General features: G+C 42.9%; 1 protein-coding gene across 1 annotated transcript in view; it reads left to right on the top strand.

Moving 5' to 3' along the window:
- APOO (apolipoprotein O) overlaps positions 1-13216 on the top strand; it is a 168321-nt gene extending 155105 nt beyond the window's left edge. The window contains exon 9 of the mRNA XM_075539177.1: positions 11607-13216. The gene's annotated coding sequence lies outside the window, so the exon portion shown is untranslated. The remainder of the gene's footprint in view (positions 1-11606) is intronic.
- Positions 13217-14025: the final 809 nt, after the last annotated feature.

Here is a 14025-nt window from a genome sequence, read left to right as displayed (position 1 = left end):
AAACACTCAACAAAATAGGAACAGAAGGGAGATTCCTCAACATAATTAAAAGCACATACACCAAAACAAGAGCAAACATTAAAACGGAAAGCACTGCCATTGTGAATGGGAGCCAGACAAAACTACCCTTTATCACCACTGCTATTTAATATTGTGTTGGAATTTTTAGCCAGAGCTACAAAGCAATAAAGGGAAATTAAAGGCATCCAAACTGGTAAAGAAGAAGAAAAACTATTTGCAAGCCATATGATCCTATACATTGAAAATCCTAAGGAATTAGCAAGAAAATTGTTGGAACTAATTAAAAGTCTCATCAAAGCGGCAGAGTACAAGATAAGCATACAAAAATCAATTTATTCCCTTTATACTCACAGACAGCACTGAAGAGGAAATCAGGGGAAACGAATAGCATTTACAATAGCTACTCAAGCCAGCACTGTACAATAAATTGATAGATGAGTGGAGGGACCTTGAGTATGTCCCACCTGAATTTAGAGGCTATCTAAAACTATATTGGCTTCATTGAATGTGATTGATCAAAGATTAGATACCTTGTAGGATGGCATCATACAAAAGGAAAGAAAGAAAAGGCCAAGATGGTTGTCAGAAGAGACTCTGAAACTTGCTCTTGAATGTCAAGAAGTTAAAGCAGCCAGAATAAATGATGAAGCAAGTGAGCTGACCAGAAGATTTCCAAGGGCAGCTCACAGAAAACCATTGTAATGAAATGTGCAAGGACCTGCAGTTTGAAAACGCAAAGGAAAGAACAGACTCGGCATTTCTCAAGCTGGAAGAATTGAAGGAAAAATTCAAGCCTCCAGTTGCAATAGTGAAGGATTCCACGTTGGGGTGGGGAGGGGCGGGAGGCAGGGAGAAGTATTGCGTGATGCAGAAAGAATCAAAAGAAGATGTAAGGAATACACAAAGTTAATGTACCAGAGGAACTGTTCAGTATTCAAGCATTTCAGAGAGTTGATCAATACTGGGTGATGTTCAAGGAAGAAGTCCAAAGTGCATTGAAGGCACTAGCAAGACGCAAGTCTCCAGGACTTGAGATGGTTCAACGAATGGATGCATAGTTAAAGTACTCGCTCATCTATGCCAAGGGATTTGGAATACATTTATCTGGCCAACTGACTGAAAAAGATTCATATATGTGTCCATTTTAAATAAAAGGGACCCAACAGAATGCAGAAATTATCAAACAATATCATCAATATCACATCCAAGTACAATTTTGCTGAAGATCATTCAAAGACAATTACAGCACTACATTGACAGGGAGCTGCCAGAAATACAACCCAGTTTCAAAAGAGGAAGCAGAATGAGAGAGATCATTGCTGATGTCAGATAGATCCTGATCGAAAGCAGGGAATACCAGAAAAATATTGATTTGTGTTTTATTGCATATGCAAAAGCATTTGCCTGTGTGGACCATAACAAATGACGCATAGCCTTGAGAAGAATGGGAATTCCAGAACCCTTCATTAAGCTCAGGACTTGTACATGGATCCAGAGGGATGTGTTAGTCTGGGTACTTTAGAGAAACAAATCCACAGAAACTCGTGTATAAAAGAGAGTTTTATATAAAGGTTAAGTGTGCACCAAGAAAACATCTCAACCCAGTGCTGCCCAAGCCCACAAGTCCAACATTAACCCATAACCCATATGTCCAACACCAATCCACAAAGTCCTCCTCCATCTCACAAAACAGACGCAATGATGCCGACTGCAGGAGGAAAGCCAAGTCAGTGAATGTGTAAGTATCTCAGGGCTGGCAGGGGTCTCCTCACGGCTGCTCCAGCACCCAGGGCTGCATCTGGGTAGGTCCATGTGGCTTCTCCTCAGGGATGTCTTGTAGGAAGTGAGCCTTGTCGGTTGAAGCAGGGAACTGACTAAGGCAACTGCTCCCTGGTCTGACCATCAGAAAGCAAGAGACCCGAGAACTCGAAAGGCCAGGCTCACCGAGCCTTTTATCGCTCCGCCCTTCACTTAACCCCACATGTGTTTATTGGCCAGGTTGGCACAACAAACTAACTACCTCAAGGGAGTTGTGTAAACAGAACAAGGGAATACTGTGTGGTTTAAGATTAGGAAAGCTGTGTGTCAGAGTGTGGGAAACTGAGAATCAGGAAGAATGTATGCTCATATTTAAGGAGTCTGGGAAGCCGACACTCTGGTGGAGGGAGGACTTCACGTTCGTGAGTTGGAGATGAATCCTAGTCATATTCTCTTAACTAAAAGTTATCCCTTACAATGTCATCCCCTACCCCCCCCCGCCCCCCCCCCCGGAATAATACCAACCTTAAGATGCTTCTTACAAGCTCATGGTTGTTACTATACTTGAAGGTTATCTGCCGGAAAGTTGTCTGCCATTGAGAGCAATCAGACCCTCTTGGCCACCCCAACCGAAGTCCAGTCCATTCCCTTCTGATAAGGAGCATAGATTATTCCCCTGGAGAAGAGTTTAGGGATACCTAAGGTCAAGCCAGCTTGGGGAAGACCAAGCTTAAGCTGTCATCTTAACTCTTGAACCTGCCTATCTTGTTATGTATGTGCCTTCCTGTCACGTGTATGCCCCTAACACATCCCCTTCCTGTTACATATGTGTATGATGTGGTTTGCATGCCCCGAGATTTTATAAGCCTGTGAGTGAATACATTCGGGCACTCTCTCAGGTTCTGGTCACCATGGAGGAGGTGAGCCCTTGCATACCTTGTCTGATGATTCTTTAATTTACCTTTCAGTTACATAACTGCCCCTTAGGAACCAGACGGTTGTGGAGGCTGGTCCCTCCCATCAGAGTTGTATCCCTTCATTATACTTACCCAATCTGTAATCAAGAGGTTCATTTTACTTGAATCCACAATCAGTCCCCGTGGAAGCGCCAGTTGAGGGATCGAATGGCATACGGCAGCACTGTTACCAAAGACCTTTCAAAGGGTTAAACAGCAAAGGTCTTCCCTTGGGAACTAAGGTGTGACTGAGTCCGTTCATGATACTTTACATCTCCTTAGATACATTTGAAAACCGAACAATGACTACGGACCACCAGAGAAGAACTGATGCATTTGAGTTATGGTGTTGGTGAAGAATGTTAAATATACCACCATCGGCCGGAAGAACTAACAAATCTGTCCTGTGAGAAGGACAGCCCAAATGCTCCATTGAAATGATGAGGCTGACATTTGGTCACATATACTTTGGACATGTTGTCTGGAGGGACCAGTCTCTGGAGAAGGTAAACGGTTAGTGGCAAAGAGGGCGTCTCTCAGTGGGATTGGTCCAACAATGGCTGCCACAATGTATTGAAAGCTATCAATGATTTTGAGGCTGGTCTATTGTCCAATGGGTTGTTCAGTCAGAACCAGTTCCACAGCACCTAACAACAACTAGTTTAGGTTTATAAATAATTTCTCAGTTTCCAATTTGGTTCCCTTAACTCCTCTCCTTCCCATAGCAGTTGTTATTCTAAATGTTGGGAGCCTTTCCCCAGATTTCCCTTCTCATTAGTATAGATATATTTTGAAGCCTGTGGTGCACCATTGCGCCCTCTGGTGGAAAGAAATCCAATTGACAGCATATCTAGTAATAAGTATTTGGGAAAAGTCAAACTTTTTTGGGGGTGGTGGTAATTAACATGTAGTTCCCCTTCTTCTCACAACGGTAGTCCTCAGTGGACTTGATTCATTAGCAAAGCTTGGGGCCCCTGGAATTCTGCTCATTGTAGGGTCCATTGCAGTGCACTGTGTCTTTTTTTACGGACAATGGGAACCACTCCTTTCTGATGGAAAAGACTGTATACCTTTGCACTGGTTAAGTAATTTTGTGTGCAATCCAGTTAAGCCAATGACTACTACTGCTACTGCCTTATGCAAGGGCCACTGCATTCAAGAATGCAGACATTCTAACTAGTGTCATAAATGGTGTTGTTTGGGAGGAGTGTATGAGGTTCCCAGGGGAATTCACAAAGGCTAGGAACATCTCTGGGCCCAGTGAGCTGAGTTGTCAATTTTTTAAACTTAGTTTGTATATTTCCTTAATTTGGCTCCAATGAAAGGGACGTATTCTTGTATGTCATTGTCTTACTGTGGTGGCTTGTGCGTTGCTGGGAAGCCTATGTCACTGGCATTTCAAATACCAGCAGGTCACCCAAAGTGAACAGGCTTCAGCAGAGCTTCCAGACTAAGAACTGACTATGAAGAAGGAATTTGCTCTCCACTTTGGAGAAAGTAGTCATTGAAAACCTTAAACATACCAGGGCCTAATGAAGTAGAACCTTGTCAGAGATAGTGCCAGAGTGTGTTAGTCCGGGTAGACCAGAGAAACAAATTCATAAACACGCATATGTATATAAGGGAGAGGTTTATACAAGAGGAATTGAACATTGAGAAAACATCCCAACCTAGTCCAGTCTACGGTCATAAGTCTGATATTAGCCCATATGTCCGATACCAGTCTATAAAGTCCTCTTCAGACTCATGAAACACATGCAATGAAGCCAAATGCAGGGCGATCACAAGCCAGTGCATAGAAAGTCTTGGGGTCTAGTGGCATTATAAGCATCTCAGTGCTGGCAGGGGTCTCTCTGTGGCTTCTCCGGCTTCCGAGGTCTGGTTGCATCATGTGCCTTGTCTTTTGCAATGTCTCCCAGGGAGTAGTAGCCAGAGAGAGGTGTCTTCTGCCTCCAAGGAGGAAGTAACAGATTTCCCAGAATTCTCAGGAGAAGGCCACGTCCACACAGAAGTGTCATTGGCTATCTCCAGATTGACAGCCTAGACTCCACCCCTACACTCTTAATCCTTAGACTGACACCACATTAGGTGACCACCATACAGAGGATGGGCCCCGCGGATCAGAAGGTACTTTAAATGTGACTGAGGTGGAGATGCTGTCTCAAAGTAGAGTCAACCATGGTGACGTGAAGGGGGGAAAGGCTTTGGGATCTTCATTTGCTGATGGGGCACAACTCAAAATGAGAGGAGCCCACTGCAAAAATCTACTAGTAATTGTAAGTTGGAATGCCTGATGTATGAATCTAGGAAGATTGCAGGTGGTCAAAAGTGAAATGGAACATGTAAAGACCGATATCCTAGGCATTAGTGAGCTGAAATAGGCTCTTCTGGGCCATTCTGAATCAGAAAATCCTATGGTTTACTATGCCTGGAATGACAGATTCAAGAGGAATGGTGTTGCCTTCATCATTAAAAAGAACATTTCAAGGTCTATTGTGAAGTACAATGCTGTCTGTGACAGGATTATATCTATCTGCATTCAAAGAAATTCAATCAAAACCACTGTTATTCAAATAGTGCACCAAGCACAAAAGCTAGTGTTGACGAAATTGAAGAATTCTACCACCGTCTTCAGGCAGAAATTGATCAAACGTGCAATCAAGATCCATTGATAATTATTGGCGATTGAAATGCGAAAGTTAGAAGCACAGAGGAAGGAACCAAACTCCCAAACCAAAATCAGTGCCATCCAGTCGGTGCTGACTCATAGCAACCCTATAGAACAAGATAGAACTGTCCCTGTGGGTTTCTGAGATTGCAATACTTTTGGGGAATAGGAAAAAGGAACACTGGTTGTAAAATATGGTCTTGGTCATAGAAATAAAGCCAGAGATCACATAGTAGAATTTTGCAAGACCAATGATTTGTTCATAGCCAGTATATTTTTCCAAGAACACATATGGGACTTCTTTTGATGGAATACACAGAAAGCAAATTGACTACATCTGTGGGAAGAGATCATGGAAGCTAAATATGAGCAGCTGAAACCAGGCTAGGAGATGACTGTGGAACAGAGCATCAATTGCTCACATGTAAGTTCAGGTTAAAGCTGAAGAAAATTAAAACAAGTGCATGAGAGCCAAAATACGACCTTGAGTCTATCCCACCTGAGTTTCGAAAACATCCCAAGTACACATTTGCTGCATTGAACACCACTGAGAGACGATCTGATGAGCTGTGGGAGGACATCAAGAACATCATTCATGAAGAAAGTAGAAGGTCATTAAAAAGACACGAAAGAAAAGTAAGATAAAAGTGGAGGTCAGAAGAGACTTTGAAATGTGCTATTAATTATAAAGTAGTTAAGGCAAATGGAAGAAAGGATAAATTCAAAGAGCTGAACAGAAATTTCCAAAGAAATTTTTCAAATTTTCTAGAAATTTACTTTCTAGAAGACAAAGTAAAATATTATAATGAAATATATCAAGGTCTAGAGTTAGAAAACTAAAGGGAAGAGCCCACAGCATGCCTTAAATGGAAAGAACTCAAGAAAAAAGTCAAGCCTCAAGGTGCAATATTGAAAGAGTCTATGGGAAAAATATTGAATGATGTAGAAAGCATCAAAAGAAGATGGGAAGAACACAGAGTCACTGTAGCAAAAGAATCATTAGCATTCAACAGTTTCCTAGGGTTGGATATAGGCAAGAACCAATGGTACGGAAGGAAAAAATTCAAGCCACTCTGAAAGCATCAGCTAAAAACAAGGCTCCAGGAATTGATAGAATACCAAGTGAAATGTCTCAAAGAGCTAATGAAGTATTGGAAGCACTTACTCCTATATGCCAGGAAATTTGAAAGACAGCCCCTTGGCCACCTGACTGGAAGAGATATCTGTACCCATTCCAAAAGAAGGTGACTCAACAGAATGTTCAATGTCATTAATGTCACACGCCAGCAAACGTTTTGCCGAAGATCGTCTAACAGTAGTTGCAGCAGCTTCTGGTTGCTTCCAGACGTTCAGGTCAGAGTCAGAAGCGAATGCGGAACAAGGGATCTCATGGCTGATGGCAGGTGGATCTCGACTGAAAGCAGAGAATACCAGAAAGATGTTTACTCGTGTTATGTTTTCTGACTCTGCAAAGGCATTGGATTGTGTGGATCATAACAAACTATGGATAGCCCTGAGAAGAATGAGAATTCTAGAACATTTCATTGTACTCATGTGGAACCTGTTCCTAGATCAAGAGGCAGTTGTGCAAAGAGAACAAGGGAATACTGCACGAGTTAAGATCGGGAAAGTTGTGTGTCAGGGTTGTAGCCTCTCACTGGAAATTGATCAAATATGCAATCAAGATGCATCGATAATTATTGGTAATTGGAATGCAAAAGTTGGAAACAAAGAGGAAGGAACAGGATTTAGAAAAGATGGACTTGAGATAGAAATGAAGCACCCCCCAATAAAATGATTTTTTTAAAAAAAGAAATGAAGCTGGAGATCAGATGGTAGAATTTTGCAAAACCAACGACTTATTTATAGCGAATATCTTTTTTTTTCAACAACACAAAAAGGTGACTATGCACTTGAACTTCATCAGATGGAACACACAAAAATCAAATTGATTATATGTGTGGGGAAAGATGATGGAGAAGCTCAATCTCAGCAGCTAAAACCAGGCCAAGGGCTGACTGTGGAACAGACCATCATTGCTCATACGTTAAGTTCAGGCTAAAGCTGAAGAAAATTAGAACAAATCCAGAAGAATCAAATGCAATCTTAAGTCTATCCCCTGGCATTTCGAGAACATTTCAAGAATGGATTTGACACATTGAACACTAGTGAAAGAGCCCTGATGAGCTGTGGGAGGACAGCAAGATTATCTTTCAAGAAAAAAGCAAAAGGTCATTAAAAAGACAGGAAAGAAAGAAAAGATCAAAGTGGGTGTCCCAAAAGACTCTGATGCTTGCTCTTAATTACAGAGTAGCTAAAGCAAATGGAAGAAAGGATAAAGTCAAGGAACTGAATAGATCATTTCAAAGGGCACCTCGAGAAGACAAAGCCAAATATTATATAAATATACAAGTATCTAGAATTATAAAATCAAAAGGGAAGAATATGCTCAGCATATCTGAAACTGAAAGAACTGAAGAAAAAATTAAAGCCCTGAATTGGAATTTTGAAAGATTCTAAGGACAAAGTATTGAAAGATGCTGGAAGAATCAAGAAAAAATAGAAAGAATATGCAGAGTCACTGTACCCAAAAGAACTAGTAGACATCCCACCATTTCAGGAGGTAGCATACGAGCAAAACCCAATGCTGATGAAGGAAGAAGTTTAAACTGCATTGAATGCATTAGCCAAAACCAGAATTCCAGGCTATTCAAACGTTTCAGAAAGCTGAAGAAGCACTGGAAGCACTCACTCATCTAAGCTAGGAAATTTGGAAGACACCTAGTTGGCCAACTGGCTGGAAAAGATCCATAGTTGTAAAAGAAAGACAACCCAATAGAGTGTTCAAACTATAGAACAATATCATTAATATCAAATGCAAGTAAAATTTTCCTTAAGACCATCCAGCAACGGTTGTAGCAGTACATTGATAGGGAGCTGCCAGAGGTTCAGGCCGAATTCAGCAGAGGGTGTGGAACAAGGGATATCCTTGCTGAGGTCAGATGAATCTTGGCTGAAAGCAGAGAATACTAGAAAAATGTTGTTTCATTGACTATGCAAAGACATATGACTATGTGGACCATAATAAATTGTGTATAACTTAGAGAAGAATGGAGATTCCTGAACAATTCTTTATGCTCATGTGGAACTTGTACATGGATCAAAAGGCAGCTGTACGAACAGAGCAAAGGATTATTGGATGGTTTAAATCAGGAAAGGTGTGCCTCGGGGTTTCATCCTTTCACCATACTTGCTCAATCTGTGTGCCGAGGAAATCATCAGAGACGCTGGATTATATGAAGAAGAGTGTGACATCAGGATTAGAGGAAGGCTTATTAACAACCCGAGATAGGCAGATGATGCAACCTTGCTTGCTGAAAGGGAAGAAGACTTGACGCACTTGCTGATGAAGATCAAGGATTGTAGCCTTCAGTGTGCATTACAACTCAATGTAAGGAAGACCAAAATCTGAACAATGGAACCAATAAGTAACATCAGAGTCAAAGAAGAAAGGGTTGAATTGGTCAAGGATTTTGTCTTGCTTGGATCCACAATCAATGCTCATGGAAACAGTAGTCAAGAGGTCAAAAGATGTATTGCATTATGTAAATCTGCTGCACAAGACCTCTTTAGAGTATTGAAAAGCAAAGATGTGACTTTGAGAACTAACGTACGCCTGACCCAAGCCAGAGTATTCTTCATTGCATCATGTGCATGTGAAAGTTGGACATTGAATAAGAAAGACTGTATAAGAATCAATTAAAAACTTGACTTTGAAATATGGTGCTGGAGAAATTTTAAATTTTATTTTAATGGGGGCTTTTACAGCTCTTATCACAATCCATATATATCCATTGTGTGAAACACATCTGTACGTATGTTGTCATCATCTTTTCCAAAACATTTTCTTTCTACTTGAGCCCCTGGCATCAGCTCCTCATCCCCCCCCCTTCATTCTCCCACCTTCCCTTTCCCATGTCCCCTTGGTAATTTATAAATTATTCTTTCTGTTTTTTCATGTCTTACACCGACCACTCTCTCCTTTGATCCACTTTCTGCTGTCTGTCCCCCTGGGAAGGGGGCCATGTGTCCATCATTGTGATTGGTTCCCCCTTACTATCCCCCCACTACCCTTACCCTCCTAGTGTTGCTACTCCCCTTATTGGTCCTGAAGGGTTTATCTGTTCTGGATTACCTGTGTTGGGAGCTCTTATCTGTACCAGTGTACATGTTCTGGTTTAGTCAGATGAGTAAGATAGAATTGGGACCATGATAGTTGGAGGAGGAAGCATTAAAGAACTAGAAGGTTGTGTGTTTCGTCCGTGCTATACTGCACTCTGACTATCTGGTCTCTTCCTTGTGGCCCTTCTGACAAGGAGTGTGCAATTGACTACTGATGGGCTTTGAGTCTCCACTCTGCCCTCCCCCTCATTCCCATTGATATGATTTTTTTGTTTCTTTTGTTTTGGGTTTTTGATGCCTGATACCTGATCCCATCGACACCTCATGATCACACAGGCTGGTGTGCTTCTTCCATGTGGGCTTTGTTGTTTCTCAGCTAAATGGCCACTTGTTTAACTTCAAGCCTTTAAGACCCCAGATGCTATATCTTTTGGTAGCTGGGCACCTTCAGCTCTCTTCACCACATTTGCTTGTGCACCCATTTTGTCTTCTGTGATCGTGTCAGGAAGGTGAGCATCATGGAATGCCATGTTAGTAGAACAAATTGTTCCTGCATTGAGGGAGTACTTGAGTGGAAGCCCAATATCCATCTGCTGCCATAATACTTTATAAATACATATATGTACATAGATAGATTCCCCTGTCATTATATATAAATGTATTTACGTATATACATGCCTATATTTAGAACTCTATAAATGTCCTTTGCCTCCCAGTCTTTCCTCTGTTTTATTTTCCTCTTGTCCCACTATCATATTCAGCCTTCATCCGGGTTTCAGTAATTCCTCTCAGCTACATTGCCCTTGATGAGCCATCAATTTTAGATCACTTATTCTTCCCTTGTCCCTGGGTTTGTTGAAGTTGCCCTCCTTTCCCCCCTACCTCCCCCTCTCCTGTGTCCCACTCAGAACCACCGGTCCCATTGTTCTCTCCTCTGGATTGTTCGTCCCACCTATCTTATCCAGATAGACATGCACAAAAATAAAGCAAATGAAAACATAGCAAAAAAGAAGACAGAAAAATAAATCAACAACAGCTAATACTACAAAATTAGGGGGAAAAAACCCAACTGTAAAAACTGAAAAGCCCTCAAATAGTTGCAGGTCTTTCCATTGACCTTCATGTCGATCTTCCAGTCGAGTCTGCTGGGGTACCACACCCTGGTCCCAAAGTCCACCTTTGGCATTCCTTGCTTTGCTCCCCCTGCTGCGCCGCTGTACGCCCTTAGTGTTTTACCCCAGTGCGGTGGGGTCTGATAGGTCACATCTCCCTCACCGTATCCCCAGTGCTATCCCCCTTAGCACTATGTGTCAATGAGGGATGTCATGTCTCGTGGTGGGGTTGGCCCTGTGATCCTCTCTGTGCATTTTCTGCTCTGAGCAGGAATATTGTCCTCGGGGCTTGGTGGGCCAGGGTGTGTCCCCCCCTTTCTCCTTCCCTCTTCATTTGCACTGGAGAAGAATATTGAAAGTATCATGGACTGCTAAAATGCTGAACTGATCTATCTGTATTATAAGAAGTTAGCCTAGTGTGCTCCTTAGCGGCAAGGATGGCAAAACTTCATCTGACATATTTTGGCCATGTGGTCAGGAGAGACCAGTCCCTGGGGGACATCATGTTTGGTAAAGTGGAAGGGTGGGGAAAGAAGAGGAAGGCTCTCAAGAAGCTAGATTGGCATAGTGGCTGCATCATTGGGCTCAGGCGTAGGAACAATTGTGAGGGTGGTGCAGGACCGGACAGTGTTACATTCTGCTGTGCATAGAGTCGCCAAGGGTCGGAGTTGACTCAATGTCACCTAACAACAACAAGCACAACCTTGACTCTATCTATTCAGATGGCGGAGAATGAGGATTTGGTTCACATCATCAGGCAAGCCGTAGGCAAGACCTATGAATGAGGGGAATTTAGACTATAGAGTAGAGAAGGTAGGGCCTGAATATCAGTGTGGTTCCCCAAACCAATAGCAGTCATGAGAACTTGAGTTTGCTCTACTAATCTCCCATTTCTATGTGCCCCATCAGGAAGAGAAGGCCCTAGGAACCATGGAGGTGCTGCTCCCTGACCGTGAATGGAGACGTGGACCTGCCCAGTGCATGAGCCATGGAGGTGTCCCACTCCGATCTCTCTTCTGGAGAGCGTCTCCTGCAATGGCTGGATCCAGCTAACAGCCTTCAGGGTGTGCCTTGGCTTTCCACCTGAAAGCCAACTATTTCCCAGGCAACCCTTAGCAAAATTTGCACACAGCAATGGCACCAGGGCTTGCTACTTCTGGCCAGAGCACTCCTGGAACGAGAACTTTTCCTTTGGCTGCTCTCAGCTTTCTCAAAGCTGGACTGTAACCCAAGGCTTTCTTCCTTCCCCATCTCCTGTCTCAGAGGTCAGACTTGTGGCACGATCTGTCATCTTTGCTCACTCAGTCCTGTTCCTCCCCCCCGCCCTTTTGTATTTCACAGGCGTCACTTCCAGTTAACCTCTTGCAACTCTGTCTTCTTGGAGAACCGAGGGTGACATAGCAGCCTGCACATTCATGTTTAAGTCCGGACAATGGGCCAGTGGAAAAATCTGTTCAAGGTCTTAGCAAATAGAATTTACCCCGGCTGGGTCCAGTGACAAGACTAAAAAGAACCACTGACAGAGATATGGTTAGGATTAAACTTGAACAAGCAAGGGATGATGAGGCATCGGGAGGCTTCAAGAGCCAGGGAGTCTTTCAATATCACCCATAAGGGTGAAAGTGCAAGAGAAAGAAACTCTAAATGTTACTAGAAGTCAGCAGGAGCTGGAGTCATGGAGAAGGAATCAAGTGGAAGCAGCTGAGATTGGGCTTCTAACGTGGTCAGCAGTTCAAATCCACCAGCTGCTTCACGGGAGAAAAACGAGGCAGTCTGTTTCTGTGAAAACATAGAAACCTCAGAAACCCTGTGGAGCAATTCTTCTCTGTTCTTCTAGGTCACTGCGAGTTGGAATGGGCTTTAAGGTAGGGTGTTTGGTTTTAGGAGGTTGGGAAGATGACAGCTATTGTTTTAAGTTTATATTTAAAATGCTAGTTGTGGGGTATATGTGTGTATTTCTATATTTGGCTTTACAGGTGTCATAAGCAGAAGGAAGGTTCCTTGTAGTTGTCCCTATCCTAATTGCCAGAGCCTGTGAATACTTTAGGTTAGGTTCCCTGACAAAGAGGAATATAAGTTACAGGTGGAATTGAAGTTGCCAATCAGGTGCCCATAAAAATAGAGATTATTCTGGATTCTCTGGGTGGATCTGATACAATCACAAAAGTCTTTAGAAGTGGCAGAAAGTCAAGAAAAGATGTGACTACAGAAATAGGCACAGAGGCATGCAGCCCCACTGGCTTTGAGATGGTGTAAGGGGGCTGTGAGCCAAGGGATGTGGGTGACCACTAGAAGCTGGAGCGAATAAGGTAAAGATCCTCCCCTAGAGTTTCCAGAAAGGAAAGCAGCCCTGAGGAGGCCTGGATTTGTAACCAAGTACAACCCATGTGAGACGTCTCATTTACAGAACTAAAAGATCATCATGGTTGCTGTCGGAAGCCACTACGATTGTGATAATTTGTGATAGCAGTGATTTAAGACATTAATAACGTGAGTGAGGAAAAAAACCTTTCCAAATGACACTGCTCAGGAACAGTGTACCCTTGTGTACTTTGCTTATTTCTCTATTAAAATTAATGTCACTGAATTACTTTGATTTACTTATATATTCTTTTTTTGTTTTTAATTTCCTTCTTGGTGTTTGTATTTTTTTAAATCTTTTTATTGGGGCTCATAAGGCTCTTATCACAATCTGTACATACATCAATTGAGCAAAGCACCCTTATACATTCGTTGCACTCGTCACTCTCATAATTCACCTTCCAATTGGGTTCCTGGAATCAGCTCGGTTTCCCCTTTTTTCCCCCCATCCCCCTCCCTCCCCGATCCCACCCCTGGTCCCTTGATAGTTTATAAATAATTATTATATCTTATCTTACACTCCCCGGTGTCTCCCCTCACCCGCCTCCCCCTTGCCAATCTCCCAGAGAGGAGGTTACACATAAATCTCCGAGATAGGTTCTCCCTTTCTACATGCCCTTCCCTCCTGGTGTCGCCACTCCCACTGCTGGTGTTGAGGGGTTCGTCTGTCCTAGATTCCCTGTGCCTCCAGATCCCGACTGCACCGCTGTACATCCTCTGGTATAACCAGGTCCGCAAGGCAAGGTAGGATTGGGGTCATGATGATTGGGAGGGGAGGAAGCGTTCAGGAACTAGAGGAAGGTTTTGAGTTTCATTGTTGCTACACTGAACCCTGAGTGGCCCATCTCCTCCTCACTACCCCTCTGGAAGGGGTGTCCAGCTGTCTACAGGTGGGCATTGGGTCCCCATCATGCACTCTCCCTCTTTCACGGTGATGTGATTCTCACCACCACCCTACCTTTGATGT

This window comes from Tenrec ecaudatus, chromosome X (assembly GCF_050624435.1).
Source record: "Tenrec ecaudatus isolate mTenEca1 chromosome X, mTenEca1.hap1, whole genome shotgun sequence".
NCBI classification, from domain to species: Eukaryota; Metazoa; Chordata; class Mammalia; order Afrosoricida; family Tenrecidae; genus Tenrec; species Tenrec ecaudatus.
The sequence above is the reverse complement of the archived record's forward strand: the minus strand, read 5'-3'. Positions and strand labels throughout refer to the sequence as shown.